At 40.6% G+C, this 23,912-nt stretch overlaps 57 non-coding genes across 57 annotated transcripts; 29 read left to right on the forward strand and 28 right to left on the reverse strand.

Annotated features, from left to right (window-relative positions):
* The first annotated feature begins 6,854 nt into the window (after nt 1-6,854).
* On the forward strand, nt 6,855-6,927 carry trnav-aac. The gene has a single exon. It is a non-coding gene; the product is annotated as a tRNA-Val (tRNA).
* Nucleotides 6,928-7,107: 180 nt separating this feature from the next.
* Nucleotides 7,108-7,179, reverse strand: trnad-guc. Its single transcript has one exon. It is a non-coding gene; the product is annotated as a tRNA-Asp (tRNA).
* Nucleotides 7,180-7,444: 265 nt separating this feature from the next.
* trnav-aac lies at nt 7,445-7,517 on the forward strand. Its single transcript has one exon. It is a non-coding gene; the product is annotated as a tRNA-Val (tRNA).
* Nucleotides 7,518-7,697: 180 nt separating this feature from the next.
* trnad-guc lies at nt 7,698-7,769 on the reverse strand. Its single transcript has one exon. It is a non-coding gene; the product is annotated as a tRNA-Asp (tRNA).
* Nucleotides 7,770-8,034: 265 nt separating this feature from the next.
* Nucleotides 8,035-8,107, forward strand: trnav-aac. Its single transcript has one exon. It is a non-coding gene; the product is annotated as a tRNA-Val (tRNA).
* Nucleotides 8,108-8,287: 180 nt separating this feature from the next.
* Nucleotides 8,288-8,359, reverse strand: trnad-guc. The gene has a single exon. It is a non-coding gene; the product is annotated as a tRNA-Asp (tRNA).
* A 265-nt stretch (nt 8,360-8,624) lies between these two features.
* Nucleotides 8,625-8,697, forward strand: trnav-cac. Its single transcript has one exon. It is a non-coding gene; the product is annotated as a tRNA-Val (tRNA).
* A 180-nt stretch (nt 8,698-8,877) lies between these two features.
* On the reverse strand, nt 8,878-8,949 carry trnad-guc. The gene has a single exon. It is a non-coding gene; the product is annotated as a tRNA-Asp (tRNA).
* Nucleotides 8,950-9,214: 265 nt separating this feature from the next.
* On the forward strand, nt 9,215-9,287 carry trnav-aac. The gene has a single exon. It is a non-coding gene; the product is annotated as a tRNA-Val (tRNA).
* Nucleotides 9,288-9,467: 180 nt separating this feature from the next.
* Nucleotides 9,468-9,539, reverse strand: trnad-guc. Its single transcript has one exon. It is a non-coding gene; the product is annotated as a tRNA-Asp (tRNA).
* A 265-nt stretch (nt 9,540-9,804) lies between these two features.
* On the forward strand, nt 9,805-9,877 carry trnav-cac. The gene has a single exon. It is a non-coding gene; the product is annotated as a tRNA-Val (tRNA).
* Nucleotides 9,878-10,057: 180 nt separating this feature from the next.
* Nucleotides 10,058-10,129, reverse strand: trnad-guc. Its single transcript has one exon. It is a non-coding gene; the product is annotated as a tRNA-Asp (tRNA).
* A 265-nt stretch (nt 10,130-10,394) lies between these two features.
* Nucleotides 10,395-10,467, forward strand: trnav-aac. Its single transcript has one exon. It is a non-coding gene; the product is annotated as a tRNA-Val (tRNA).
* A 180-nt stretch (nt 10,468-10,647) lies between these two features.
* Nucleotides 10,648-10,719, reverse strand: trnad-guc. Its single transcript has one exon. It is a non-coding gene; the product is annotated as a tRNA-Asp (tRNA).
* Nucleotides 10,720-10,984: 265 nt separating this feature from the next.
* trnav-cac lies at nt 10,985-11,057 on the forward strand. The gene has a single exon. It is a non-coding gene; the product is annotated as a tRNA-Val (tRNA).
* A 180-nt stretch (nt 11,058-11,237) lies between these two features.
* trnad-guc lies at nt 11,238-11,310 on the reverse strand. The gene has a single exon. It is a non-coding gene; the product is annotated as a tRNA-Asp (tRNA).
* A 266-nt stretch (nt 11,311-11,576) lies between these two features.
* trnav-cac lies at nt 11,577-11,650 on the forward strand. The gene has a single exon. It is a non-coding gene; the product is annotated as a tRNA-Val (tRNA).
* Nucleotides 11,651-11,830: 180 nt separating this feature from the next.
* On the reverse strand, nt 11,831-11,902 carry trnad-guc. The gene has a single exon. It is a non-coding gene; the product is annotated as a tRNA-Asp (tRNA).
* A 265-nt stretch (nt 11,903-12,167) lies between these two features.
* trnav-aac lies at nt 12,168-12,241 on the forward strand. Its single transcript has one exon. It is a non-coding gene; the product is annotated as a tRNA-Val (tRNA).
* A 180-nt stretch (nt 12,242-12,421) lies between these two features.
* trnad-guc lies at nt 12,422-12,493 on the reverse strand. Its single transcript has one exon. It is a non-coding gene; the product is annotated as a tRNA-Asp (tRNA).
* Nucleotides 12,494-12,758: 265 nt separating this feature from the next.
* Nucleotides 12,759-12,831, forward strand: trnav-aac. The gene has a single exon. It is a non-coding gene; the product is annotated as a tRNA-Val (tRNA).
* A 180-nt stretch (nt 12,832-13,011) lies between these two features.
* trnad-guc lies at nt 13,012-13,083 on the reverse strand. Its single transcript has one exon. It is a non-coding gene; the product is annotated as a tRNA-Asp (tRNA).
* Nucleotides 13,084-13,348: 265 nt separating this feature from the next.
* trnav-cac lies at nt 13,349-13,421 on the forward strand. Its single transcript has one exon. It is a non-coding gene; the product is annotated as a tRNA-Val (tRNA).
* A 180-nt stretch (nt 13,422-13,601) lies between these two features.
* Nucleotides 13,602-13,673, reverse strand: trnad-guc. The gene has a single exon. It is a non-coding gene; the product is annotated as a tRNA-Asp (tRNA).
* A 265-nt stretch (nt 13,674-13,938) lies between these two features.
* Nucleotides 13,939-14,012, forward strand: trnav-aac. The gene has a single exon. It is a non-coding gene; the product is annotated as a tRNA-Val (tRNA).
* Nucleotides 14,013-14,192: 180 nt separating this feature from the next.
* Nucleotides 14,193-14,264, reverse strand: trnad-guc. Its single transcript has one exon. It is a non-coding gene; the product is annotated as a tRNA-Asp (tRNA).
* Nucleotides 14,265-14,530: 266 nt separating this feature from the next.
* Nucleotides 14,531-14,603, forward strand: trnav-aac. The gene has a single exon. It is a non-coding gene; the product is annotated as a tRNA-Val (tRNA).
* Nucleotides 14,604-14,783: 180 nt separating this feature from the next.
* trnad-guc lies at nt 14,784-14,855 on the reverse strand. Its single transcript has one exon. It is a non-coding gene; the product is annotated as a tRNA-Asp (tRNA).
* A 264-nt stretch (nt 14,856-15,119) lies between these two features.
* Nucleotides 15,120-15,192, forward strand: trnav-cac. Its single transcript has one exon. It is a non-coding gene; the product is annotated as a tRNA-Val (tRNA).
* Nucleotides 15,193-15,372: 180 nt separating this feature from the next.
* Nucleotides 15,373-15,444, reverse strand: trnad-guc. The gene has a single exon. It is a non-coding gene; the product is annotated as a tRNA-Asp (tRNA).
* A 266-nt stretch (nt 15,445-15,710) lies between these two features.
* On the forward strand, nt 15,711-15,783 carry trnav-aac. Its single transcript has one exon. It is a non-coding gene; the product is annotated as a tRNA-Val (tRNA).
* Nucleotides 15,784-15,963: 180 nt separating this feature from the next.
* Nucleotides 15,964-16,035, reverse strand: trnad-guc. Its single transcript has one exon. It is a non-coding gene; the product is annotated as a tRNA-Asp (tRNA).
* Nucleotides 16,036-16,301: 266 nt separating this feature from the next.
* Nucleotides 16,302-16,374, forward strand: trnav-cac. The gene has a single exon. It is a non-coding gene; the product is annotated as a tRNA-Val (tRNA).
* Nucleotides 16,375-16,554: 180 nt separating this feature from the next.
* trnad-guc lies at nt 16,555-16,626 on the reverse strand. The gene has a single exon. It is a non-coding gene; the product is annotated as a tRNA-Asp (tRNA).
* A 269-nt stretch (nt 16,627-16,895) lies between these two features.
* On the forward strand, nt 16,896-16,969 carry trnav-aac. Its single transcript has one exon. It is a non-coding gene; the product is annotated as a tRNA-Val (tRNA).
* A 183-nt stretch (nt 16,970-17,152) lies between these two features.
* On the reverse strand, nt 17,153-17,224 carry trnad-guc. Its single transcript has one exon. It is a non-coding gene; the product is annotated as a tRNA-Asp (tRNA).
* A 278-nt stretch (nt 17,225-17,502) lies between these two features.
* trnav-aac lies at nt 17,503-17,575 on the forward strand. Its single transcript has one exon. It is a non-coding gene; the product is annotated as a tRNA-Val (tRNA).
* Nucleotides 17,576-17,758: 183 nt separating this feature from the next.
* On the reverse strand, nt 17,759-17,830 carry trnad-guc. Its single transcript has one exon. It is a non-coding gene; the product is annotated as a tRNA-Asp (tRNA).
* Nucleotides 17,831-18,108: 278 nt separating this feature from the next.
* On the forward strand, nt 18,109-18,181 carry trnav-cac. Its single transcript has one exon. It is a non-coding gene; the product is annotated as a tRNA-Val (tRNA).
* A 182-nt stretch (nt 18,182-18,363) lies between these two features.
* On the reverse strand, nt 18,364-18,435 carry trnad-guc. The gene has a single exon. It is a non-coding gene; the product is annotated as a tRNA-Asp (tRNA).
* Nucleotides 18,436-18,711: 276 nt separating this feature from the next.
* Nucleotides 18,712-18,784, forward strand: trnav-aac. The gene has a single exon. It is a non-coding gene; the product is annotated as a tRNA-Val (tRNA).
* Nucleotides 18,785-18,964: 180 nt separating this feature from the next.
* Nucleotides 18,965-19,036, reverse strand: trnad-guc. Its single transcript has one exon. It is a non-coding gene; the product is annotated as a tRNA-Asp (tRNA).
* A 277-nt stretch (nt 19,037-19,313) lies between these two features.
* trnav-cac lies at nt 19,314-19,386 on the forward strand. The gene has a single exon. It is a non-coding gene; the product is annotated as a tRNA-Val (tRNA).
* Nucleotides 19,387-19,566: 180 nt separating this feature from the next.
* On the reverse strand, nt 19,567-19,638 carry trnad-guc. Its single transcript has one exon. It is a non-coding gene; the product is annotated as a tRNA-Asp (tRNA).
* Nucleotides 19,639-19,904: 266 nt separating this feature from the next.
* On the forward strand, nt 19,905-19,978 carry trnav-aac. Its single transcript has one exon. It is a non-coding gene; the product is annotated as a tRNA-Val (tRNA).
* A 182-nt stretch (nt 19,979-20,160) lies between these two features.
* Nucleotides 20,161-20,232, reverse strand: trnad-guc. The gene has a single exon. It is a non-coding gene; the product is annotated as a tRNA-Asp (tRNA).
* Nucleotides 20,233-20,508: 276 nt separating this feature from the next.
* trnav-cac lies at nt 20,509-20,581 on the forward strand. Its single transcript has one exon. It is a non-coding gene; the product is annotated as a tRNA-Val (tRNA).
* A 180-nt stretch (nt 20,582-20,761) lies between these two features.
* Nucleotides 20,762-20,833, reverse strand: trnad-guc. Its single transcript has one exon. It is a non-coding gene; the product is annotated as a tRNA-Asp (tRNA).
* Nucleotides 20,834-21,108: 275 nt separating this feature from the next.
* trnav-aac lies at nt 21,109-21,181 on the forward strand. The gene has a single exon. It is a non-coding gene; the product is annotated as a tRNA-Val (tRNA).
* A 180-nt stretch (nt 21,182-21,361) lies between these two features.
* Nucleotides 21,362-21,433, reverse strand: trnad-guc. The gene has a single exon. It is a non-coding gene; the product is annotated as a tRNA-Asp (tRNA).
* Nucleotides 21,434-21,709: 276 nt separating this feature from the next.
* Nucleotides 21,710-21,782, forward strand: trnav-cac. Its single transcript has one exon. It is a non-coding gene; the product is annotated as a tRNA-Val (tRNA).
* Nucleotides 21,783-21,962: 180 nt separating this feature from the next.
* On the reverse strand, nt 21,963-22,034 carry trnad-guc. The gene has a single exon. It is a non-coding gene; the product is annotated as a tRNA-Asp (tRNA).
* A 264-nt stretch (nt 22,035-22,298) lies between these two features.
* trnav-aac lies at nt 22,299-22,371 on the forward strand. Its single transcript has one exon. It is a non-coding gene; the product is annotated as a tRNA-Val (tRNA).
* A 180-nt stretch (nt 22,372-22,551) lies between these two features.
* On the reverse strand, nt 22,552-22,623 carry trnad-guc. The gene has a single exon. It is a non-coding gene; the product is annotated as a tRNA-Asp (tRNA).
* Nucleotides 22,624-22,900: 277 nt separating this feature from the next.
* trnav-cac lies at nt 22,901-22,973 on the forward strand. Its single transcript has one exon. It is a non-coding gene; the product is annotated as a tRNA-Val (tRNA).
* Nucleotides 22,974-23,153: 180 nt separating this feature from the next.
* Nucleotides 23,154-23,225, reverse strand: trnad-guc. Its single transcript has one exon. It is a non-coding gene; the product is annotated as a tRNA-Asp (tRNA).
* Nucleotides 23,226-23,501: 276 nt separating this feature from the next.
* On the forward strand, nt 23,502-23,574 carry trnav-aac. The gene has a single exon. It is a non-coding gene; the product is annotated as a tRNA-Val (tRNA).
* The last annotated feature ends 338 nt before the right edge of the window (nt 23,575-23,912 follow it).

Raw genomic sequence — 23,912 nt, forward strand, 5'->3', positions numbered from 1 at the left:
CCCTTGTTAAATTTAAAACTCTCAGGCTTCAGCTTGTACAGCGTGTTGAATACTATCTTTTCATTGTTTTTATTTACTGGTGCCATCTTTATAGATCTATGATGAGAGTTGTTAAAGGCTTTAAGATCCTGAACCACATAGCGGCATGAATTAACAGACGTTAAATATCTCCACATGCGCGTCTTGAATGTCCTGTTAAAGCGCTACACTATATTACAAAATAAACTGACTTGAATTTACTTAAAACCAGGTAATAATAAAAAAAGGAAAAGAAAAAACATTCACGCTATAAAAGGTCACAGATTTGAAATCTATTCAATCGCAGCATGTCCATGTTGTGTGTATCATCGCCACTCATTCGATCGTACATGTTGTGAATTTCATCAATCACTGCTGCTTTCAGCTCGTGGGTGATCATCTCAGCAACTCTGTGGACATGCTCGTTGGAGGCTTGAAGACCATTTAGGAACAGATAGGTGTGAATGGCTAGTATGAAATTCTCTAGCCACAGCCTCTGCATCAGCTGATCAAAATACACCCCGTAGAACGTCTCCTGCAACGGCTCTATGCAGGAATGCTGGTCCTGACTGGGAAGAGCAATCTGACAACCATTACAGATCCATTTCTTGTAAGCAGATATGACGTGTTCAACAAATGTAACACACTGATTTTAACCCCGTCTAGGAATACCGGGGATAACAGTCAGGTGGTCTGGGGATTGCAGCTGATTTTAACCCCAGTTATGTATATGTACAACACTCCTGCTGTCTGTGGAACACGTCCAGACGCCTCTGCTGAACTGTCTGCCCCCTCGTCATCAGCATCACAGATTGGATGATGGCTAGCAGTAACAATGGCCCACTCGATGGTTGTCTTCATTGTATGTAATGAGATTTAAAAAAGAAACATGATTTAAAAAAAACATGATTTTACAGTATAACCAACATTTATGATTTCTGTATCAGTTAAAAACAGACAACAAATATAACCTACTGGGCATTTCTCCTTTTAGAAGACGGGGGGCTGGCGGATTTTGGTCAACACATGGGAATATACACACCAGGTTGCATCTCAATCGGTGTACAGTCGTAAACCAGACGTTTTCTAACAGACCTATATGTCTCAGCAACTCTGTCTCCCCTGATCGCTTCGTCAATCTGGCTGAACACTGTTTGCATTTTCCTATATCAAGAGGGGCATGTGCCTATAAATACCCCGAAGTTTGGGAGCAATCGCAGCAAGTTAAGGGCCCCAAAAGCAGGGTCAAATGTCAAATTGGGCCTTCAAGGCCTTATTGGGCTTTTTGGCAAGTGCAACACGTGCCATCATTTCTCCATACTTGGTCCCACAGACTCTAGACTTTGCACAGACACTCTGGACAGAGCCTAGTAACAGGTCATGGGGTTAAAACCCTTCAGAACAGAAAATTGGCTGTGTGCCAACCTGTAGGACACTCGGCATAACCGTTTTGGTGCACTAATGTACTCGGAAAGGCCCTTTTTGACTTATAAGGATATTTAGGCCAATGCCCCGTTTTTAGTCCCAGAGACTCCAGATGTTGCACAGACAGCCTAGAAAGGGCCTACAATGAGGCCATGGGGTGAAATCCCCTCAAAAACCCCCAAGAGTTAATTGGCTGTCTCAATCTCAGGAACAACCCTGAGACCATGTTAAGAGTTGGGGCTGAATAAAGCTGTTTTTGTTCTGAACATGCCAGAGCTTAGCTTTCTTCTCCGGGTTGTAGGCACTCCCAAATGGGCCACAACCATATTGTCTGTGACTCTCTAGCCCTTAGCATCTCGCCGTGGGAGGGGGTTGAAAAACCCAGATTTCTATCCTTCAAAGGTTTACTAGTCCTCAGGAAAAGGCCCAAACTGCTTGAAACTTGATGGCAACATTGTCCTGGATGCCTTGAACAACATACTAAACGGACAAGTCTGTAGACCCTCTAGAAAGCTAACTTCCTGTAGCAGCATGCTAGCTAGTTAAAACCAAGGAGTCCTTGTAGGGAGTCCTCTGCTGTCCTCAAAAATTAGTTTTCCAGTAAAAAAAAGTCCTTTATTTGTGTCTTAAATGAACCTACACAACATTATGCCCCTCCCCCGAAAACCAGTCTTTTAATTCATATTAATTACTTTAAAACCACTTAGAGACGTGGATCCTATTCTTATAGCAAGAGGGGCATGTGCCTATAGATACCCCGGAGTTTGGGAGCAATCGCAGCAAGTTAAGGGCCCCAAAAGCAGGGTCAAATGTCAAATTGGGCCTTTAAGGCCTTATTTGGCTTTTTGGCAAATGCAACACGTGCCATCATTTCTCCATACTTGGCCCCACAGACTCTAGACTTTGCACAGACACTATCGACAGAGCCTAGTAACAGGTCATGGGGTTAAATCCCCTCAAAACCCTTCAGAACAGGAAATTGGCTGTGTGCCAACCTGTAGGACACTTTGCATAACTGTTTTGGTGCACAAATGTACTCTGAAAGGCCCTTTTTGACTTATAAGGATATTAAGGGCCTTTCCGAGTACATTAGTGCACCAAAACGGTTAGTCCGAGTGGCCTATGAATCCTTATAAGTTAAAAATGGCCGTACCGAGTACATTAGTGCGCTAAAATCTTTAGTCAAAGTGTCATAATGTAGCTTTTAAGTCAGAAAGGGCCATTCCAGCCCATTAACATTGGTTATCATATTATCCCAATGTGCAAATCAATTAACTTGTAAGAAAATGTCTAAATGCCTTATTTGTGTGAATAAGCAGGAGGACAGTGATTGATGGTTGAAAAAAATACATTCAACACAAACAAATATTATTAAAACACAGAACAATTATTAACACTTAATATTTATAGAACACAAACAAATCAAACTCTATTAAAACACACTATCTAAACAATTATGAACAATTAACAATGTGTGTGTGTGTGTGTGTAAAGTTATTTGTCTTGCTCTTTCCCTCTCTTGAGCTCTCTCTCTCTCATTCTGGCCCTTGTCACTCTCGCCCGTTCAACGCTCGCTTTCGCCGACCTCTGGATGTTGGTGCTGATGTTGACTTGGACCTTGGTTTTCGGCGGTGAATTTAAATTAAGGGGGCTCAAACACACAACTGCTTCCATACAGGACCGGGGTTTTTTGGGCGTCTGTTGAGGAAGCACAAACAAAAACACATTGATTATTAGAGGTTCCGTTTTCACACAACTGTCATGTAATTTAAACAACAACCTATCTTTACTTATATGTTCCTTGTCCTCGTCACTATCTGACATGTCGTTCTCAATGTCAGAGTCCCCCGACTCCTGGTACGACACCTCGCCACTGGTTTCGTCTGCCTTGTCCCGTCTGACCTTACGATGCCTTACCACCCCGGATGTTGAGGTGGAATTGTAGACGGAGGTGGAGGCGGAGGTGGCTTTTGTGTCATGAATGCTCCATTTGCAGGGGAAAACAAGGCTTACTCTCTGATTCCTTGAGGGTTGTCGAGGAACCTCCATGTCCCCAAGTCCTTCTTGCCGGCCCCCAGAAAAAAAAGAAAGGACTTTACCCTGCTTGTCTTAGACAAGGCATTGTCCTTCTTTTTTTTTGAGGGAGCAGACCCCTCTTGGTGGCTCCTATATTCGTCCAAGTAGGCAACTGAGATGTAAAAATCTAAATAATGTGTTCATAATTTGACATTGAAATAGAATCCTAAACCACACTGAATGTACTTTTCCTACTTACGAATAGACTTGGGGAGGGGCAGATCCCTCATCCCGTAACCCTTTCCGCTGCCCCGATAGGCCTTGTACGGTGTTCCCATGGTCCCAGCCTGGGAATCGTGGTTGCTGTTCTCCGGTGGCTCGACTACACAAGAGGCCTCTGGCACCTCCACGTTCGGACCAGGCACCTCCTCCTCCAGACCAGGCACCTCCTCCTCCGGACCAGGCACCTCCTCCTGAACAGGCACCTCCTCCCGACAAGGCACCTCTTCATTATGCCCTACCCCCCTGGCTTCTGCTGAGAAAAAAGAAAAACAGAAATACAGAGGGTATAATTACAATTATTATTTAGACAATGTAAGAGTTCAGAGAATCTCGAGCTACCTTGTACTTGGAAGAAGAAGCTCAGAAGCCAGAGATATATAATAATCATTATTTAATCATAACAAACAAGAGTCATCTGTATACATACATGGTCCAGGCCCGAACGCGCTCACATGGCTTCGCTTCCAGTCTCCTGTCTTAGCCAGCAGTTTCTGTCTGGCGTCACCACGTAAGAGACCAAATTCACGTCTCACAATTAGTTTTATTCGCAGTCCATTCACTGAGCTAAGCTCCCATTGGTTAGTGGAGGTATTCATGTAAATACCTTTCAGAGACACAGCATGCTACGCTGACCAGCGAATAAGACATGAGGTTCACACCTGAGGGTTAGTTCCATTGGCCACTTCAAAGAATGCCTCAAATCGATAAGCTAGCGGGGGTCAAAGCTCACACTTCCGGTCAAGGACAGGAAGTTCCTCTTCAGAATAAAATCCTATTATCCTGCCTTCAGAATAAAAGCAACATCTCAGGTTTTAATCGGCATCCCTTTAACTACTGTCTAAACAATAAAACATCCATTCATTCCCATGCATCATACAATGAATCATTACATTTGTCATTAACAAACAGAATAATAAAACAGTGATCCTCTCTTATGCTTCATAATACATTCCTCAGAATATTCCTCAAATTAATTATCATAACTTTCATTATGTATTAATTTAAAACATAACCTCTCTTATCTACATGTGCAAGTGTATATAAAATCCACTACAACTCAACAACAACCAGAATGATGCTTCTAATCTTCCAGCCAGTCCCACTCACCTTATTGGGCCAGTGCAACTGCTTGACCAGTTTGTGGTTGAGCTGGAGCACTCTCACCAGCTCCAGCTCAACTTTTTCTAGCCTGGTGGCAAGCTGTGAGTGAGCCTTTTGAAGTTTGATGCAGGCTTCTCCCTGGCAGGACTCCACTTCCTCTTCCCTGGTGTTGTATTGATCCTCCTCCGGGTTTTCAACATCCAGCAATGTTGCCATTGGAACAGATTGCTCAGTTGCCCTCAACTTAGCCATCGCCTAATTATATCTCGCCGACTTTATGGCTGCCTCCCTTTCGCCCTCCTCCAGCTCCCCGTGGCCCTTCCTCAGATGCTTGTCGAGTCTGGTACTCTTGTAAGTGCACCCCATTACAGGGCACCTGCCACTCTTAATATTTATTCGGCCATTAGCCATAGCAAGAAGTATCTTGCGCTCTTCTTTATTTTTTACGAAATGCCCCCTCCGTAGATGGCGGGGCATCGCCGAATAAAAGAGCTTGCATAGTGGGCACTCGTTTATGAGTCGAATTCTGGTCATTTCTGAAAGAAAAAACAAAGGAAAAAGATAAATCAATTTAACATTTTATATAAGACACTTCAAAAATAATAATTGAAAAAAATACTTGAAAAAAAATAGTACTTTGAAAAAAACTTCTAAAAAAAAATACTTCAAAAAATACTTGAAAAAAAAATAGTACTTCGAAAAATACTTCAAAAATTATATATACTTCAAAAAAAATTCACAAACAATTAGTACTTAAATAAAATACTTGCTAAAATACTTCAATACAACTTCAAAAAAGAATGTACAATTACTGTATATACATGTACACATATATTATTAAGCTTCTTATGAGGGAGATCTTGAGGTCACATGAGCACATCCAATATCAAGCATGCTTCTCATGTCTGAGGAGGAGAAACATGGCTGACCTCAAAGCACATGTGTAAAAGCATGCTTCTCCTCCTTAGACATGCTTCTCATGTCTGAGGATGATGAAATGTCATCATTATTATTATTTCTGCATAATAAATTATTAGTGTGAGATATGTCGAAGGTTTTAACTAATTTAGTTAGTACATGTCATTACATCGATTTAAAAGTTAATTTACAGACAGGAGAACATGTGCTGGAGGCCAGACATGCTTCTCATGTCTAAGGAGGAGAAGCATGCTTGACATTTGGCCTAAAGCACATGCTAAATTTGTTAAAACCTTTGACATATCTCACACTAATAATTTATTATGCAGTAATAATAATTATGACATTTCATCACATTTACATTAAATTAGGGGAGAGAAATAAGTTGTGACTTACCTCTTGCAGGGATGAGAAAGGACAGACTGTAGTTCAAAAGAAGAAATTAAATAAGCACAAAGAAGAGGCTTCTGATTGGCTGCTGCCACCTGGACAGCTCAACCTAAACAGTACTTAAGAAAAGTAAATATGCAACATAAGTTTTTTCTGTTAAGGTTAAAGATCATGTTTACTACATCTTCATAAACTATAGAAAGCAAGGGCCTAGGCTGCTGAGTCACAGTAATTCAAACTTATCACAAGGAGTCATGGGTACGAATTTCAAGTTGCTGGCACTTATAGTTCTCCCGTAGTGATTTAGTGCATTTTGAATATCTATAAGCAGATAAACCATAGAAAGCAAGGGCCTAGCCTGCTGAGCTTTTCACAGTAATTCAACCTTATTACAAAGAGTCATGGGTATGAATTTCAAGTGGCCTTTACAGTTTTCCCATAGAATTAAAGTGCATTTTGACTATGTATAGGCAGATAAACCATAGGAAGCAAGGGTCAAAAAGGGCCAATCCGACTACATTAGAGCGCCAGAATGGTTAGTCCGAGTGTCCTATGAATCCTGATAAGTCCAAAAGGGCCATTTGGACAAACTAGTCTTTTAATTCAGATTAATTACTTTTATACAACTTAGAGACGTCAGTCATTTCATCCTGCTGTTTAGTGACATCACTGGGAATTTTTACTCTTATTCCCTCAAGATGCTAATTCCTGTAATGTAGTGGTTATCACGTTCGCCTAACACGCGAAAGGTCCCCAGTTCGAAACTGGGTGGAAACACTGTTTGTTCTTGCTTAGCCCACACAATAAAATTTGCCTAGGTGGACATTTTTGTCAACTTGATAATAAGGATAACTGCTGAAAATGATTGACTAATAATATTGTCAGTCATTTCATCCTGCTGTTTAGCGACATCACTGGGAATTTTTACTCTTTTTCCCTCAAGATGCTAGTACAAAACTCCCCGTCAGGGAATCGAACCCTGGTCTTCCGCGTGACAAGCGGAGATACTGTCAACTATACTAACGAGGACTGCCATATTGATGTTTTTTGTTAGTTTTTCGGCTCTTTTTTTCACTAGTGTTTTGGCTAGTTTTTTGGCTAGTTTTTCGGCGTTCGCAGGGAATTCGCAAAGTTATACAAGAGAGCTTTTACGTTTATTACACATTTAATGTCACTCAATGACAAAGCCGCTTTGACTGAATCCAGTTTGAAATCACGTTATTTGGCATCAGAAATGTTTGCATTTGTGTAAATGTTGCATTAAGCCAGGCAAATGCATGCTTCATCTTCTGTAGTTTCCGTAGTGTAGTGGTTATCACGTTCGCCTAACACGCGAAAGGTCCCCAGTTCGAAACTGGGTGGAAACACTGTTTGTTCTTGCTAATCCCACACAATAAAATTCGCCTAGGTGGACATTTTTGTCAACTTGATAATAAGGATAACTGCTGAAAATGATTGACTAATAATATTGTCAGTCATTTCATCCTGCTGTTTAGTGACATCACTGGGAATTTGTACTCTTATTACCTCAAGATGCTAGTACAAAACTCCCCGTCAGGGAATCGAACACTGGTCTTCTGCGTGACAAGCGGAGATACTGTCCACTATACTAACGAGGAATGCTCCATTGATGTTTTTTGTTAGTTTTTCGGCTCTTTTTTTCACTAGTGTTTTGGCTAGTTTTTTGGCTAGTTTTTCGGCGTTCGCAGGGAATTCGCAAAGTTATACAAGAGAGCTTTTACGTTTATTACACATTTAATGTCACTCAATGACAAAGCCGCTTTGACTGAATCAAGTTTGAAATCACGTTATTTGGCATTAGAAATGTTTGCATTTGTGTAAATGTTGCATTAAGCCAGGCAAATGCATGCGTCATCTATTGTAATTCCTGTAGTGTAGTGTTTATCACGTTCGCCTAACACGCGAAAGGTCCCCAGTTCGAAACTGGGCGGAAACACTGTTTGTTCTTGCTAACCCCACACAATAAAATTCGCCTAGGTGGACATTTTTGTCAACTTGATAATAAGGATAACTGCTGAAAATGATTGACTAATAATATTGTCAGTCATTTCATCCTGCTGTTTAGTGACATCACTGGGAATTTGTACTCTTATTCCCTCAAGATGCTAGTACAAAACTCCCCGTCAGGGAATCGAACCCTGGTCTTCCGCGTGACAAGCGGAGATACTGTCCACTATACTAACGAGGAATGCTCTATTGATGTTTTTTGTTAGTTTTTCGGCTCTTTTTTTCACTAGTGTTTTGGCTAGTTTTTTGGCTAGTTTTTCGGCGTTCGCAGGGAATTCGCAAAGTTATACAAGAGAGCTTTTACGTTTATTACACATTTAATGTCACTCAATGACAAAGCCGCTTTGACTGAATCCAGTTTGAAATCACGTTATTTGGCATCAGAAATGTTTGCATTTGTGTAAATGTTGCATTAAGCCAGGCACATTTATGCGTCATCTTCTGTAGTTTCCGTAGTGTAGTGGTTATCACGTTCGCCTCACACGCGAAAGGTCCCCAGTTCGAAAATGGGCGGAAACACTGTTTGTTCTTGCTTAGCCCACACAATAAAATTTGCCTAGGTGGACATTTTTGTCAACTTGATAATAAGGATAACTGCTGAAAATGATTGACTAATAATATTGTCAGTCATTTCATCCTGCTGTTTAGCGACATCACTGGGAATTTTTACTCTTATTCCCTCAAGATGCTAGTACAAAACTCCCCGTCAGGGAATCGAACCCTGGTCTTCCGCGTGACAAGCGGAGATACTGTCAACTATACTAACGAGGACTGCCATATTGATGTTTTTTGTTAGTTTTTCGGCTCTTTTTTTCACTAGTGTTTTGGCTAGTTTTTTGGCTAGTTTTTCGGCGTTCGCAGGGAATTCGCAAAGTTATACAAGAGAGCTTTTACGTTTATTACACATTTAATGTCACTCAATGACAAAGCCGCTTTGACTGAATCCAGTTTGAAATCACGTTATTTGGCATCAGAAATGTTTGCATTTGTGTAAATGTTGCATTAAGCCAGGCAAATGCATGCTTCATCTTCTGTAGTTTCCGTAGTGTAGTGGTTATCACGTTCGCCTAACACGCGAAAGGTCCCCAGTTCGAAACTGGGTGGAAACACTGTTTGTTCTTGCTAATCCCACACAATAAAATTCGCCTAGGTGGACATTTTTGTCAACTTGATAATAAGGATAACTGCTGAAAATGATTGACTAATAATATTGTCAGTCATTTCATCCTGCTGTTTAGTGACATCACTGGGAATTTGTACTCTTATTCCCTCAAGATGCTAGTACAAAACTCCCCGTCAGGGAATCGAACTCTGGTCTTCCGCGTGACAAGCGGAGATACTGTCCACTATACTAACGAGGACTGCTCTATTGATGTTTTTTGTTAGTTTTTCGGCTCTTTTTTTCACTAGTGTTTTGGCTAGTTTTTTGGCTAGTTTTTCGGCGTTCGCAGGGAATTCGCAAAGTTATACAAGAGAGCTTTTACGTTTATTACACATTTAATGTCACTCAATGACAAAGCCGCTTTGACTGAATCCAGTTTGAAATCACGTTATTTGGCATCAGAAATGTTTGCATTTGTGTAAATGTTGCATTAAGCCAGGCACATTTATGCGTCATCTTCTGTAGTTTCCGTAGTGTAGTGGTTATCACGTTCGCCTCACACGCGAAAGGTCCCCAGTTCGAAAATGGGCGGAAACACTGTTTGTTCTTGCTTAGCCCACACAATAAAATTTGCCTAGGTGGACATTTTTGTCAACTTGATAATAAGGATAACTGCTGAAAATGATTGACTAATAATATTGTCAGTCATTTCATCCTGCTGTTTAGTGACATCACTGGGAATTTGTACTCTTATTACCTCAAGATGCTAGTACAAAACTCCCCGTCAGGGAATCGAACACTGGTCTTCTGCGTGACAAGCGGAGATACTGTCCACTATACTAACGAGGAATGCTCCATTGATGTTTTTTGTTAGTTTTTCGGCTCTTTTTTTCACTAGTGTTTTGGCTAGTTTTTTGGCTAGTTTTTCGGCGTTCGCAGGGAATTCGCAAAGTTATACAAGAGAGCTTTTACGTTTATTACACATTTAATGTCACTCAATGACAAAGCCGCTTTGACTGAATCAAGTTTGAAATCACGTTATTTGGCATTAGAAATGTTTGCATTTGTGTAAATGTTGCATTAAGCCAGGCAAATGCATGCGTCATCTATTGTAATTCCTGTAGTGTAGTGGTTATCACGTTCGCCTAACACGCGAAAGGTCCCCAGTTCGAAACTGGGCGGAAACACTGTTTGTTCTTGCTAACCCCACACAATAAAATTCGCCTAGGTGGACATTTTTGTCAACTTGATAATAAGGATAACTGCTGAAAATGATTGACTAATAATATTGTCAGTCATTTCATCCTGCTGTTTAGTGACATCACTGGGAATTTGTACTCTTATTCCCTCAAGATGCTAGTACAAAACTCCCCGTCAGGGAATCGAACCCTGGTCTTCCGCGTGACAAGCGGAGATACTGTCCACTATACTAACGAGGAATGCTCTATTGATGTTTTTTGTTAGTTTTTCGGCTCTTTTTTTCACTAGTGTTTTGGCTAGTTTTTTGGCTAGTTTTTCGGCGTTCGCAGGGAATTCGCAAAGTTATACAAGAGAGCTTTTACGTTTATTACACATTTAATGTCACTCAATGACAAAGCCGCTTTGACTGAATCCAGTTTGAAATCACGTTATTTGGCATCAGAAATGTTTGCATTTGTGTAAATGTTGCATTAAGCCAGGCACATTTATGCGTCATCTTCTGTAGTTTCCGTAGTGTAGTGGTTATCACGTTCGCCTCACACGCGAAAGGTCCCCAGTTCGAAAATGGGCGGAAACACTGTTTGTTCTTGCTTACCCGACACAATAAAATTCTCGTAGGTGGACATTTTGGTAAACTTGATAATAAGGATAACTGCTGAAAACTATTGATTAATAATATTGTCAGTCATTTCATTCTGCTGTTTAGTGACATCACTCGGGATTTGTACTCTTATTCCCTCAAGATGCTAGTACAAAACTCCCCTTCAAGGGAATCGAACCCTGGTCTTCCGCGTGACAAGCGGAGATACTGTCCACTATACTAACGAGGACTGCCATATTGATGTTTTTTGTTAGTTTTTCGGCTCTTTTTTTCACTAGTGTATTAGCTAGTTGTTTTGGCTAGTTTTTCGGCGTTCGCAGGGAATTCGCAAAGTTATACAAGAGAGCTTTTACGTTTATTACACATTTAATGTCACTCAATGACAAAGCCGCTTTGACTGAATCCAGTTTGAAATCACGTTATTTGGCATCAGAAATGTTTGCATTTGTGTAAATGTTGCATTAAGCCAGGCAAATGCATGCGTCATCTTCTGTAGTTTCCTGTAGTGTAGTGGTTATCACGTTCGCCTCACACGCGAAAGGTCCCCAGTTCGAAACTGGGCGGAAACACTGTTTGTTCTTGCTTACCCCACACAATAAAATTCTCGTAGGTGGACATTTTGGTAAACTTGATAATAAGGATAACTGCTGAAAACTATTGATTAATAATATTGTCAGTCATTTCATTCTGCTGTTTAGTGACATCACTGGGAATTTGTACTCTTATTCCCTCAAGATGCTAGTACAAAACTCCCCGTCAGGGAATCGAACCCTGGTCTTCCGCGTGACAAGCGGAGATACTGTCCACTATACTAACGAGGACTGCCATATTGATGTTTTTTGTTAGTTTTTCGGCTCTTTTTTTCACTAGTGTTTTGGCTAGTTTTTTGGCTAGTTTTTCGGCGTTCGCAGGGAATTCGCAAAGTTATACAAGAGAGCTTTTACGTTTATTACACATTTAATGTCACTCAATGACAAAGCCGCTTTGACTGAATCCAGTTTGAAATCACGTTATTTGGCATCAGAAATGTTTGCATTTGTGTAAATGTTGCATTAAGCCAGGCAAATGCATGCGTCATCTTCTGTAGTTTCCTGTAGTGTAGTGGTTATCACGTTCGCCTAACATGCGAAAGGTCCCCAGTTCGAAACTGGGCGGAAACACTGTTTGTTCTTGCTTACCCCACACAATAAAATTCGCCTAGGTGGACATTTTTGTCAACTTGATAATAAGGATAACTGCTGAAAATGATTGACTAATAATATTGTCAGTCATTTCATTCTGCTGTTTAGTGACATCACTGGGAATTTGTACTCTTATTCCCTCAAGATGCTAGTACAAAACTCCCCGTCAGGGAATCGAACCCTGGTCTTCCGCGTGACAAGCGGAGATACTGTCCACTATACTAACGAGGAATGCTCTATTGATGTTTTTTGTTAGTTTTTCGGCTCTTTTTTTCACTAGTGTTTTGGCTAGTTTTTTGGCTAGTTTTTCGGCGTTCGCAGGGAATTCGCAAAGTTATACAAGAGAGCTTTTACGTTTATTACACATTTAATGTCACTCAATGACAAAGCCGCTTTGACTGAATCCAGTTTGAAATCACGTTATTTGGCATCAGAAATGTTTGCATTTGTGTAAATGTTGCATTAAGCCAGGCAAATGCATGCGTCATCTTCTGTAGTTTCTGTAGTGTAGTGGTTATCACGTTCGCCTAACACGCGAAAGGTCCCCAGTTCGAAACTGGGCGGAAACACTGTTTGTTCTTGCTTACCCCACACAATAAAATTCGCCTAGGTGGACATTTTTGTCAACTTGATAATAAGGATAACTGCTGAAAATGATTGACTAATAATATTGTCAGTCATTTCATCCTGCTGTTTAGTGACATCACTGGGAATTTGTACTCTTATTCCCTCAAGATGCTAGTACAAAACTCCCCGTCAGGGAATCGAACCCTGGTCTTCCGCGTGACAAGCGGAGATACTGTCCACTATACTAACGAGGAATGCTCTATTGATGTTTTTTGTTAGTTTTTCGGCTCTTTTTTTCACTAGTGTTTTGGCTAGTTTTTTGGCTAGTTTTTCGGCGTTCGCAGGGAATTCGCAAAGTTATACAAGAGAGCTTTTACGTTTATTACACATTTAATGTCACTCAATGACAAAGCCGCTTTGACTGAATCCAGTTTGAAATCACGTTATTTGGCATCAGAAATGTTTGCATTTGTGTAAATGTTGCATTAAGCCAGGCAAATGCATGCGTCATCTTCTGTAGTTTCCGTAGTGTAGTGGTTATCACGTTCGCCTCACACGCGAAAGGTCCCCAGTTCGAAACTGGGCGGAAACACTGTTTGTTCTTGCTTACCCCACACAATAAAATTCTCGTAGGTGGACATTTTGGTAAACTTGATAATAAGGATAACTGCTGAAAACTATTGATTAATAATATTGTCAGTCATTTCATTCTGCTGTTTAGTGACATCACTCGGGATTTGTACTCTTATTCCCTCAAGATGCTAGTACAAAACTCCCCGTCAGGGAATCGAACCCTGGTCTTCCGCGTGACAAGCGGAGATACTGTCCACTATACTAACGAGGACTGCCATATTGATGTTTTTTGTTAGTTTTTCGGCTCTTTTTTTCACTAGTGTTTTGGCTAGTTTTTTGGCTAGTTTTTCGGCGTTCGCAGGGAATTCGCAAAGTTATACAAGAGAGCTTTTACGTTTATTACACATTTAATGTCACTCAATGACAAAGCCGCTTTGACTGAATCCAGTTTGAAATCACGTTATTTGGCATCAGAAATGTTTGCATTTGTGTAAATGTTGCATTAAGCCAGGCAAATGCATGCGTCATCTTCTGTAGTTTCCTGTAGTGTAGTGGTTATCACGTTCGCCTAACACGCGAAAGGTCCCCAGTTCGAAACTGGGCGGAAACACTGTTTGTTCTTGCTTACCCCACACAATAAAATTCTCGTAGGTGGACATTTTGGTAAACTTGATAATAAGGATAACTGCTGAAAACTATTGATTAATAATATTGTCAGTCATTTCATTCTGCTGTTTAGTGACATCACTCGGGATTTGTACTCTTATTCCCTCAAGATGCTAGTACAAAACTCCCCGTCAGGGAATCGAACCCTGGTCTTCCGCGTGACAAGCGGAGATACTGTCCACTATACTAACGAGGACTGCCATATTGATGTTTTTTGTTAGTTTTTCGGCTCTTTTTTTCACTAGTGTTTTGGCTAGTTTTTTGGCTAGTTTTTTCGGCGTTCGCAGGGAATTCGCAAAGTTATACAAGAGAGCTTTTACGTTTATTACACATTTAATGTCACTCAATGACAAAGCCGCTTTGACTGAATCCAGTTTGAAATCACGTTATTTGGCATCAGAAATGTTTGCATTTGTGTAAATGTTGCATTAAGCCAGGCAAATGCATGCGTCATCTTCTGTAGTTTCTGTAGTGTAGTGGTTATCACGTTCGCCTAACACGCGAAAGGTCCCCAGTTCGAAACTGGGCGGAAACACTGTTTGTTCTTGCTTACCCCACACAATAAAATTCTCGTAGGTGGACATTTTGGTAAACTTGATAATAAGGATAACTGCTGAAAACTATTGATTAATAATATTGTCAGTCATTTCATTCTGCTGTTTAGTGACATCACTCGGGATTTGTACTCTTATTCCCTCAAGATGCTAGTACAAAACTCCCCGTCAGGGAATCGAACCCTGGTCTTCCGCGTGACAAGCGGAGATACTGTCCACTATACTAACGAGGACTGCCATATTGATGTTTTTTGTTAGTTTTTCGGCTCTTTTTTTCACTAGTGTTTTGGCTAGTTTTTTGCTAGTTTTTCGGCGTTCGCAGGGAATTCGCAAAGTTATACAAGAGAGCTTTTACGTTTATTACACATTTAATGTCACTCAATGACAAAGCCGCTTTGACTGAATCCAGTTTGAAATCACGTTATTTGGCATCAGAAATGTTTGCATTTGTGTAAATGTTGCATTAAGCCAGGCAAATGCATGCGTCATCTTCTGTAGTTTCTGTAGTGTAGTGGTTATCACGTTCGCCTCACACGCGAAAGGTCCCCAGTTCGAAACTGGGCGGAAACACTGTTTGTTCTTGCTTACCCCACACAATAAAATTCTCGTAGGTGGACATTTTTGTCAACTTGATAATAAGGATAACTGCTGAAAACTATTGATTAATAATATTGTCAGTCATTTCATTCTGCTGTTTAGTGACATCACTCGGGATTTGTACTCTTATTCCCTCAAGATGCTAGTACAAAACTCCCCGTCAGGGAATCGAACCCTGGTCTTCCGCGTGACAAGCGGAGATACTGTCCACTATACTAACGAGGACTGCCATGTTGATGTTTTTGGCTAGTTTTTCGGCTCTTTTTTTCACTAGTGTATTAGCTAGTTTTTTTTGCTAGTTTTTCGGCGTTCGCAGGGAATTCGCAAAGTTATACAAGAGAGCTTTTACGTTTATTACACATTTAATGTCACTCAATGACAAAGCCGCTTTGACTGAATCCAGTTTGAAATCACGTTATTTGGCATTAGAAATGTTTGCATTTGTGTAAATGTTGCATTAAGCCAGGCAAATGCATGCGTCATCTTCTGTAGTTTCTGTAGTGTAGTGGTTATCACGTTCGCCTAACACGCGAAAGGTCCCCAGTTCGAAACTGGGCGGAAACACTGTTTGTTCTTGCTTACCCCACACAATAAAATTCTCGTAGGTGGACATTTTGGTAAACTTGATAATAAGGATAACTGCTGAAAACTATTGATTAATAATATTGCCAGTCATTTCATTCTGCTGTTTAGTGACATCACTCGGGATTTGTACTCTTATTCCCTCAAGATGCTAGTACAAAACTCCCCGTCAGGGAATCGAACCCTGGTCTTCCGCGTGACAAGCGGAGATACTGTCCACTATACTAACGAGGACTGCTCATATTGATGTTTTTTGTTAGTTTTTCGGCTCTTTTTTTCACTAGTGTTTTGGCTAGTTTTTTGGCTAGTTTTTCGGCGTTCGCAGGGAATTCGCAAAGTTATACAAGAGAGCTTTTACGTTTATTACACATTTAATGTCACTCAATGACAAAGCCGCTTTGACTGAATCCAGTTTGAAATCACGTTATTTGGCATCAGAAATGTTTGCATTTGTGTAAATGTTGCATTAAGCCAGGCAAATGCATGCGTCATCTTCTGTAGTTTCCGTAGTGTAGTGGTTATCACGTTCGCCTCACACGCGAAAGGTCCCCAGTTCGAAACTGGGCGGAAACACTGTTTGTTCTTGCTTACCCCACACAATAAAATTCTCGTAGGTGGACATTTTGGTAAACTTGATAATAAGGATAACTGCTGAAAACTATTGATTAATAATATTGTCAGTCATTTCATTCTGCTGTTTAGTGACATCACTCGGGATTTGTACTCTTATTCCCTCAAGATGCCAGTACAAAACTCCCCGTCAGGGAATCGAACCCTGGTCTTCCGCGTGACAAGCGGAGATACTGTCCACTATACTAACGAGGACTGCCATATTGATGTTTTTTGTTAGTTTTTCGGCTCTTTTTTTCACTAGTGTTTTGGCTAGTTTTAGTTTTTGGCTAGTTTTCGGCGTTCGCAGGGAATTCGCAAAGTTATACAAGAGAGCTTTTACGTTTATTACACATTTAATGTCACTCAATGACAAAGCCGCTTTGACTGAATCCAGTTTGAAATCACGTTATTTGGCATCAGAAATGTTTGCATTTGTGTAAATGTTGCATTAAGCCAGGCAAATGCATGCGTCATCTTCTGTAGTTTCCTGTAGTGTAGTGGTTATCACGTTCGCCTAACACGCGAAAGGTCCCCAGTTCGAAACTGGGCGGAAACACTGTTTGTTCTTGCTTACCCCACACAATAAAATTCTCGTAGGTGGACATTTTGGTAAACTTGATAATAAGGATAACTGCTGAAAACTGATTGACTTAATAATATTGTCAGTCATTTCATTCTGCTGTTTAGTGACATCACTCGGGAATTTGTACTCTTATTCCCTCAAGATGCTAGTACAAAACTCCCCGTCAGGGAATCGAACCCTGGTCTTCCGCGTGACAAGCGGAGATACTGTCCACTATACTAACGAGGACTGCTCATATTGATGTTTTTTGTTAGTTTTTCGGCTCTTTTTTTCACTAGTGTTTTGGCTAGTTTTTGGCTAGTTTTTTGGCTAGTTTTTCGGCGTTCGCAGGGAATTCGCAAAGTTATACAAGAGAGCTTTTACGTTTATTACACATTTAATGTCACTCAATGACAAAGCCGCTTTGACTGAATCCAGTTTGAAATCACGTTATTTGGCATCAGAAATGTTTGCATTTGTGTAAATGTTGCATTAAGCCAGGCAAATGCATGCGTCATCTTCTGTAGTTTTCTGTAGTGTAGTGGTTATCACGTTCGCCTAACACGCGAAAGGTCCCCAGTTCGAAACTGGGCGGAAACACTGTTTGTTCTTGCTTACCCCACACAATAAAATTCTCGTAGGTGGACATTTTTGTCAACTTGATAATAAGGATAACTGCTGAAAACTGATTGACTAATAATATTGTCAGTCATTTCATTCCTGCTGTTTAGTGACATCACTCGGGAATTTGTACTCTTATTCCCTCAAGATGCTAGTACAAAACTCCCCGTCAGGGAATCGAACCCTGGTCTTCCGCGTGACAAGCGGAGATACTGTCCACTATACTAACGAGGACTGCTCATATTGATGTTTTTTGTTAGTTTTTCGGCTCTTTTTTTCACTAGTGTTTTGGCTAGTTTTTGGCTAGTTTTTTGGCTAGTTTTTCGGCGTTCGCAGGGAATTCGCAAAGTTATACAAGAGAGCTTTTACGTTTATTACACATTTAATGTCACTCAATGACAAAGCCGCTTTGACTGAATCCAGTTTGAAATCACGTTATTTGGCATCAGAAATGTTTGCATTTGTGTAAATGTTGCATTAAGCCAGGCAAATGCATGCGTCATCTTCTGTAGTTTTCTGTAGTGTAGTGGTTATCACGTTCGCCTCACACGCGAAAGGTCCCCAGTTCGAAACTGGGCGGAAACACTGTTTGTTCTTGCTTACCCCACACAATAAAATTCTCGTAGGTGGACATTTTTGTAAACTTGATAATAAGGATAACTGCTGAAAACTGATTGACTTAATAATATTGTCAGTCATTTCATCCTGCTGTTTAGTGACATCACTCGGGATTTGTACTCTTATTCCCTCAAGATGCTAGTACAAAACTCCCCGTCAGGGAATCGAACCCTGGTCTTCCGCGTGACAAGCGGAGATACTGTCCACTATACTAACGAGGACTGCCATATTGATGTTTTTTGTTAGTTTTTCGGCTCTTTTTTTCACTAGTGTTTTGGCTAGTTTTTGGCTAGTTTTTTGGCTAGTTTTTCGGCGTTCGCAGGGAATTCGCAAAGTTATACAAGAGAGCTTTTACGTTTATTACACATTTAATGTCACTCAATGACAAAGCCGCTTTGACTGAATCCAGTTTGAAATCACGTTATTTGGCATCAGAAATGTTTGCATTTGTGTAAATGTTGCATTAAGCCAGGCAAATGCATGCGTCATCTTCTGTAGTTTCTGTAGTGTAGTGGTTATCACGTTCGCCTAACACGCGAAAGGTCCCCAGTTCGAAACTGGGCGGAAACACTGTTTGTTCTTGCTTACCCCACACAATAAAATTCTCGTAGGTGGACATTTTGGTAAACTTGATAATAAGGATAACTGCTGAAAATGATTGACTAATAATATTGTCAGTCATTTCATTCTGCTGTTTAGTGACATCACTCGGGATTTGTACTCTTATTCCCTCAAGATGCTAGTACAAAACTCCCCGTCAGGGAATCGAACCCTGGTCTTCCGCGTGACAAGCGGAGATACTGTCCACTATACTAACGAGGACTGCTCATATTGATGTTTTTTGTTAGTTTTTCGGCTCTTTTTTTCACTAGTGTTTTGGCTAGTTTTTGGCTAGTTTTTTGGCTAGTTTTTCGGCGTTCGCAGGGAATTCGCAAAGTTATACAAGAGAGCTTTTACGTTTATTACACATTTAATGTCACTCAATGACAAAGCCGCTTTGACTGAATCCAGTTTGAAATCACGTTATTTGGCATCAGAAATGTTTGCATTTGTGTAAATGTTGCATTAAGCCAGGCACATGCATGCGTCATCTTCTGTAGTTTCCGTAGTGTAGTGGTTATCACGTTCGCCTCACACGCGAAAGGTCCCCAGTTCGAAACTGGGCGGAAACACTGTTTGTTCTTGCTTACCCCACACAATAAAATTCTCGTAGGTGGACATTTTTGTCAACTTGATAATAAGGATAACTGCTGAAAACTATTGATTAATAATATTGTCAGTCATTTCATTCTGCTGTTTAGTGACATCACTCGGGATTTGTACTCTTATTCCCTCAAGATGCTAGTACAAAACTCCCCGTCAGGGAATCGAACCCTGGTCTTCAGCGTGACAAGCGGAGATACTGTCCACTATACTAACGAGGACTGCCATATTGATGTTTTTGTTAGTTTTTCGGCTCTTTTTTTCACTAGTGTATTAGCTAGTTGTTTTGGCTAGTTTTTCGGCGTTCGCAGGGAATTCGCAAAGTTATACAAGAGAGCTTTTACGTTTATTACACATTTAATGTCACTCAATGACAAAGCCGCTTTGACTGAATCCAGTTTGAAATCACGTTATTTGGCATCAGAAATGTTTGCATTTGTGTAAATGTTGCATTAAGCCAGGCAAATGCATGCTTTATCTATCTGTAGTTTCCTGTAGTTTAGTGGTTATCACGTTCGCCTAACACGCGAAAGGTCCCCAGTTCGAAACTGGGCGGAAACACTGTTTGTTCTTGCTTACCCCACACAATAAAATTCGCCGTAGGTGGACATTTTGGTAAACTTGATAATAAGGATAACTGCTGAAAACTGATTGACTAATAATATTGTCAGTCATTTCATTCTGCTGTTTAGTAACATCACTGGGAATTTGTACTCTTATTCCCTCAAGATGCTAGTACAAAACTCCCCGTCAGGGAATCGAACCCTGGTCTTCCGCGTGACAAGCGGAGATACTGTCCACTATACTAACGAGGACTGCTCTATTGATGTTTTTTGTTAGTTTTTCGGCTCTTTTTTTCACTAGTGTTTTGGCTAGTTTTTGGCTAGTTTTTTGGCTAGTTTTTCGGCGTTCGCAGGGAATTCGCAAAGTTATACAAGAGAGCTTTTACGTTTATTACACATTTAATGTCACTCAATGACAAAGCCGCTTTGACTGAATCCAGTTTGAAATCACGTTATTTGGCATCAGAAATGTTTGCATTTGTGTAAATGTTGCATTAAGCCAGGCAAATGCATGCGTCATCTTCTGTAGTTTCCGTAGTGTAGTGGTTATCACGTTCGCCTCACACGCGAAAGGTCCCCAGTTCGAAACTGGGCGGAAACACTGTTTGTTCTTGCTTACCCCACACAATAAAATTCTCGTAGGTGGACATTTTGGTAAACTTGATAATAAGGATAACTGCTGAAAACTATTGATTAATAATATTGTCAGTCATTTCATTCTGCTGTTTAGTGACATCACTCGGGATTTGTACTCTTATTCCCTCAAGATGCTAGTACAAAACTCCCCGTCAGGGAATCGAACCCTGGTCTTCCGCGTGACAAGCGGAGATACTGTCCACTATACTAACGAGGACTGCCATATTGATGTTTTTTGTTAGTTTTTCGGCTCTTTTTTTCACTAGTGTTTTGGCTAGTTTTTTGGCTAGTTTTTGCTAGTTTTTCGGCGTTCGCAGGGAATTCGCAAAGTTATACAAGAGAGCTTTTACGTTTATTACACATTTAATGTCACTCAATGACAAAGCCGCTTTGACTGAATCCAGTTTGAAATCACGTTATTTGGCATCAGAAATGTTTGCATTTGTGTAAATGTTGCATTAAGCCAGGCAAATGCATGCGTCATCTTCTGTAGTTTCTGTAGTGTAGTGGTTATCACGTTCGCCTAACACGCGAAAGGTCCCCAGTTCGAAACTGGGCGGAAACACTGTTTGTTCTTGCTTACCCCACACAATAAAATTCTCGTAGGTGGACATTTTGGTAAACTTGATAATAAGGATAACTGCTGAAAACTATTGATTAATAATATTGTCAGTCATTTCATTCTGCTGTTTAGTGACATCACTCGGGATTTGTACTCTTATTCCCTCAAGATGCTAGTACAAAACTCCCCGTCAGGGAATCGAACCCTGGTCTTCCGCGTGACAAGCGGAGATACTGTCCACTATACTAACGAGGAATGCTCTATTGATGTTTTTTGTTAGTTTTTCGGCTCTTTTTTTCACTAGTGTTTTGGCTAGTTTTTTGGCTAGTTTTTTGCTAGTTTTTCGGCGTTCGCAGGGAATTCGCAAAGTTATACAAGAGAGCTTTTACGTTTATTACACATTTAATGTCACTCAATGACAAAGCCGCTTTGACTGAATCCAGTTTGAAATCACGTTATTTGGCATCAGAAATGTTTGCATTTGTGTAAATGTTGCATTAAGCCAGGCAAATGCATGCGTCATCTTCTGTAGTTTCCGTAGTGTAGTGGTTATCACGTTCGCCTCACACGCGAAAGGTCCCCAGTTCGAAACTGGGCGGAAACACTGTTTGTTCTTGCTTACCCCACACAATAAAATTCTCGTAGGTGGACATTTTGGTAAACTTGATAATAAGGATAACTGCTGAAAACTATTGATTAATAATATTGTCAGTCATTTCATTCTGCTGTTTAGTGACATCACTCGGGATTTGTACTCTTATTCCCTCAAGATGCTAGTACAAAACTCCCCGTCAGGGAATCGAACCCTGGTCTTCCGCGTGACAAGCGGAGATACTGTCCACTATACTAACGAGGACTGCCATATTGATGTTTTTTGTTAGTTTTTCGGCTCTTTTTTTCACTAGTGTTTTGGCTAGTTTTTGGCTAGTTTTTCGGCGTTCGCAGGGAATTCGCAAAGTTATACAAGAGAGCTTTTACGTTTATTACACATTTAATGTCACTCAATGACAAAGCCGCTTTGACTGAATCCAGTTTGAAATCACGTTATTTGGCATCAGAAATGTTTGCATTTGTGTAAATGTTGCATTAAGCCAGGCAAATGCATGCGTCATCTATTGTAATTCCTGTAGTGTAGTGGTTATCACGTTCGCCTAACATGCGAAAGGTCCCCAGTTCGAAACTGGGCGGAAACACTGTTTGTTCTTGCTTACCCCACACAATAAAATTCTCGTAGGTGGACATTTTGGTAAACTTGATAATAAGGATAACTGCTGAAAACTATTGATTAATAATATTGTCAGTCATTTCATTCTGCTGTTTAGTGACATCACTCGGGATTTGTACTCTTATTCCCTCAAGATGCTAGTACAAAACTCCCCGTCAGGGAATCGAACCCTGGTCTTCCGCGTGACAAGCGGAGATACTGTCCACTATACTAACGAGGACTGCCATATTGATGTTTTTTGTTAGTTTTTCGGCTCTTTTTTTCACTAGTGTTTTGGCTAGTTTTTTGGCTAGTTTTTTGGCTAGTTTTTCGGCGTTCGCAGGGAATTCGCAAAGTTATACAAGAGAGCTTTTACGTTTATTACACATTTAATGTCACTCAATGACAAAGCCGCTTTGACTGAATCCAGTTTGAAATCACGTTATTTGGCATCAGAAATGTTTGCATTTGTGTAAATGTTGCATTAAGCCAGGCAAATGCATGCGTCATCTTCTGTAGTTTCCGTAGTGTAGTGGTTATCACGTTCGCCTCACACGCGAAAGGTCCCCAGTTCGAAACTGGGCGGAAACACTGTTTGTTCTTGCTTACCCCACACAATAAAATTCTCGTAGGTGGACATTTTGGTAAACTTGATAATAAGGATAACTGCTGAAAACTATTGATTAATAATATTGTCAGTCATTTCATTCTGCTGTTTAGTGACATCACTCGGGATTTGTACTCTTATTCCCTCAAGATGCTAGTACAAAACTCCCCGTCAGGGAATCGAACCCTGGTCTTCCGCGTGACAAGCGGAGATACTGTCCACTATACTAACGAGGACTGCCATATTGATGTTTTTTGTTAGTTTTTCGGCTCTTTTTTTCACTAGTGTTTTGGCTAGTTTTTTGGCTAGTTTTTTGCTAGTTTTTCGGCGTTCGCAGGGAATTCGCAAAGTTATACAAGAGAGCTTTTACGTTTATTACACATTTAATGTCACTCAATGACAAAGCCGCTTTGACTGAATCCAGTTTGAAATCACGTTATTTGGCATCAGAAATGTTTGCATTTGTGTAAATGTTGCATTAAGCCAGGCAAATGCATGCGTCATCTTCTGTAGTTTCTGTAGTGTAGTGGTTATCACGTTCGCCTAACACGCGAAAGGTCCCCAGTTCGAAACTGGGCGGAAACACTGTTTGTTCTTGCTTACCCCACACAATAAAATTCTCGTAGGTGGACATTTTGGTAAACTTGATAATAAGGATAACTGCTGAAAACTATTGATTAATAATATTGTCAGTCATTTCATTCTGCTGTTTAGTGACATCACTCGGGATTTGTACTCTTATTCCCTCAAGATGCTAGTACAAAACTCCCCGTCAGGGAATCGAACCCTGGTCTTCCGCGCGGCAGCCGGGGATTCTTTAGCTAAAATCCCTAAACCGGCCTCCAATGCATTCTCTATGGCCGTGCCTAAACTCGCCGATGTAATATATCTTTGGCCGCTCGCAGCGCCGTGGAGCCGCTTTT

This window comes from Cyclopterus lumpus, chromosome 22 (assembly GCF_009769545.1).
Source record: "Cyclopterus lumpus isolate fCycLum1 chromosome 22, fCycLum1.pri, whole genome shotgun sequence".
Taxonomy (NCBI): Eukaryota; Metazoa; Chordata; class Actinopteri; order Perciformes; family Cyclopteridae; genus Cyclopterus; species Cyclopterus lumpus.